The sequence below is a fragment of the Schistocerca serialis genome, unplaced genomic scaffold, assembly GCF_023864345.2.
Source record: "Schistocerca serialis cubense isolate TAMUIC-IGC-003099 unplaced genomic scaffold, iqSchSeri2.2 HiC_scaffold_326, whole genome shotgun sequence".
NCBI classification, from domain to species: Eukaryota; Metazoa; Arthropoda; class Insecta; order Orthoptera; family Acrididae; genus Schistocerca; species Schistocerca serialis.
The window spans coordinates 22,501-25,898 of record NW_026047896.1 but is presented as its reverse complement, the minus strand read 5'-3'; the positions used below and the strand labels follow the sequence as shown (position 1 = coordinate 25,898).

General features: G+C 55.3%; 1 non-coding gene across 1 annotated transcript in view; it reads left to right on the top strand.

Moving 5' to 3' along the window:
- The first annotated feature begins 2,714 nt into the window (after positions 1 to 2,714).
- The window catches only part of LOC126445107 (small subunit ribosomal RNA), a 1,910-nt gene continuing 1,226 nt past the window's right edge, over positions 2,715 to 3,398 (top strand). The window contains exon 1 of the ribosomal RNA XR_007582927.1: positions 2,715 to 3,398. This exon is cut by the window's right edge and continues 1,226 nt beyond it. This is a non-coding gene — a ribosomal RNA (small subunit ribosomal RNA).

Genomic DNA, 3,398 nt, shown 5'->3' with positions numbered 1-3,398 from the left:
GCGCCTTAACCTAACCTATGTTGCGCCTTAACCTAACCTATGTTGCGCCTTAACCTAACCTATGTTGCGCCTTAACCTAACCTATGTTGCGCCTTAACCTAACCTATGTTGCGCCTTAACCTAACCTATGTTGCGCCTTAACCTAACCTATGTTGCGCCTTAACCTAACCTATGTTGCGCCTTAACCTAACCTATGTTGCGCCTTAACCTAACCTATGTTGCGCCTTAACCTAACCTATGTTGCGCCTTAACCTAACCTATGTTGCGCCTTAACCTAACCTATGTTGCGCCTTAACCTAACCTATGTTGCGCCTTAACCTAACCTATGTTGCGCCTTAACCTAACCTATGTTGCGCCTTAACCTAACCTATGTTGCGCCTTAACCTAACCTATGTTGCGCCTTAACCTAACCTATGTTGCGCCTTAACCCAACCTATGTTGCGCCTTAACCCAACCTATGTTGCGCCTTAACCCAACCTATGTTGCGCCTTAACCCAACCTATGTTGCGCCTTAACCCAACCTATGTTGCGCCTTAACCCAACCTATGTTGCGCCTTAACCCAACCTATGTTGGGCCTTAACCCAACCTATGTTGGGCCTTAACCCAACCTATGTTGGGCCTTAACCCAACACACGTTGGGCCTTAACCCAACACACGTTGGGCCTTAACCCAACACACGTTGGGCCTTAACCCAACACACGTTGGGCCTTAACCCAACACACGTTGGGCCTTAACCCAACACACGTTGGGCCTTAACCCAACACACGTTGGGCCTTAACCCAACACACGTTGGGCCTTAACCCAACACACGTTGGGCCTTAACCCAACACACGTTGGGCCTTAACCCAACACACGTTGGGCCTTAACCCAACACACGTTGGGCCTTAACCCAACACACGTTGGGCCTTAACCCAACACACGTTGGGCCTTAACCCAACACACGTTGGGCCTTAACCCAACACACGTTGGGCCTTAACCCAACACACGTTGGGCCTTAACCTGCTCTGTAATTGTCATACGACGCGTTAAATTAGTGTAGTGTTGCCTAACTGCAACCCCCGCAATATAGTTTGCTACTCGCACTGCCCGGTCCCCAGTGTATCGCTTCATGTTAAACACCTTGCAGCTATACACTGTAATGTGGATGGCAGCAGGACGTACATGCTCAATGCCCTTTGCAGTTGTTCATTGGCATTTGCAGTTGTTCATTGGCATTCGCATGGCGAAGCACTTAGCCTACGCTGTGGTACGGCCTGTGTCAACTGTCCGCTGATGTTGTACGTCCAAATCACACACTGTACTGCACATTGGTCCTCATGTACTGAATGATACATCGTGGTACATGTGACCGTACAACGACTGCGCCAACAACGGCGAACCATGCGGTCCAAATGTTGTGCACTCAGCTACGTGTCGTCTCCCTATAAGAGCTGGATTGCAGTGTGGTATGCCCTGGATGGCGATCAGCATGAGCCGTCTGTTGATGTAGTGGCGCGTGTTGTCAGACGTAGTCGTCTCTTCTCACACACCGTGATAGCATGGTGCACTGCGTTCCACATCTGCGACATGCGACAGAGGCCGGTTGACAGTCGTTCGCGCAATGGACATCGCATACGTACGGGGGCCACCTTCCACGTGTTCGCGAAGCGTGCACATGTTGTTGCGTGTATGTGGGCAGACATAGTGTGTCGTGACACCTGACACAGGCATGCAACAATCGTTGAATTTGCAAATGGCGATGGACGCCTACGTTTGCTGGTGACGTTACGCAAATGAACAACTGGTAAACCGTTGTGGTGCGGTTGTTCTCGCTAGAGGTGAATCAGTGATGGCGACGATCGGTTGAGCTACCAACCGGTTGTTCCAGCGATACCCACCATGCCCACGAACGTGAATGGCATCTGGGTGTGAAGCGATACGCGGCGGTGGCTGGGTGGGACCGTCCCCGGCCGGTGAGGGGGGGCCTCCCGGCGTGCTGGCCGCGCGGTGCGTGGGCGCACGCGCTACAGCCGGCTGGTGGGGGCGGCCAGTGGCAGGCGCGCCGGCCGACGGAGGCGGCAGGCGGCGCAGCTGCGCGCCGGCGCACCCTGCACGCGGCGCCGTGCGGCCAAAGTAGGTCCTCGCGGGCCCGGTGCGAAGCGCGGTGGACATCTGCAGTGTGCTGGTCCGATTGAGGACTGTGTGCGCTGAGGATGCGCCGCCGCCCGGCGCTCGGCGCCGCGACGCCGTCTGCTGCTCGGTCGCCTCTGCGGTTCTCGCAGGTGGTTTGTATCGCAGCTGTGCGGACGTGTTGGCGCGTGCGCTGTGCTGGGAGAGTTCGCTTCGGCACCCAAGTGGGGCTTTTGTCCTTCTGTGGCGCTGGCGTTGGAGCTGCCGGTCACCGTAGGTGGCGCGTGTTGTCTCCCGCCGGCAATGCCACGACAGCACGCTCCCGGGCCTCTGTCGGCAGCGGCAAGCTCAGTTGGGAGCACGGGTGGTCGCACCTAAAGCGTCTACTCGCCAAACCCCGGGCGATTGCGCCTCTCTCGAACCCGACCAAGTACTTAGGACGGCGCTGCGCGCCGCCGGGACCTGAGAGGGTTTCGAGGTGTATGGTGCAGGGGAGCTCAGCCTCCTCCTGTTTGCAGAATAATTGAGCGGACGCTTGCGTGTTCGCGCGGGCCCCCGGGACACACTCCCGGGCGGCCGGCTGCTCAGCTCTAGTTGACGCAGCTCCCTGGTTGATCCTGCCAGTAGTCATATGCTTGTCTCAAAGATTAAGCCATGCATGTCTCAGTACAAGCCGCATTAAGGTGAAACCGCGAATGGCTCATTAAATCAGTTATGGTTCCTTAGATCGTACCCACGTTACTTGGATAACTGTGGTAATTCTAGAGCTAATACATGCAAACAGAGTCCCGACCAGAGATGGAAGGGACGCTTTTATTAGATCAAAACCAATCGGTCGGCTCGTCCGGTCCGTTTGCCTTGGTGACTCTGAATAACTTTGGGCTGATCGCACGGTCCTCGTACCGGCGACGCATCTTTCAAATGTCTGCCTTATCAACTGTCGATGGTAGGTTCTGCGCCTACCATGGTTGTAACGGGTAACGGGGAATCAGGGTTCGATTCCGGAGAGGGAGCCTGAGAAACGGCTACCACATCCAAGGAAGGCAGCAGGCGCGCAAATTACCCACTCCCGGCACGGGGAGGTAGTGACGAAAAATAACGATACGGGACTCATCCGAGGCCCCGTAATCGGAATGAGTACACTTTAAATCCTTTAACGAGTATCTATTGGAGGGCAAGTCTGGTGCCAGCAGCCGCGGTAATTCCAGCTCCAATAGCGTATATTAAAGTTGTTGCGGTTAAAAAGCTCGTAGTTGGATTTGTGTCCCACGCTGTTGGTTCACCGCCC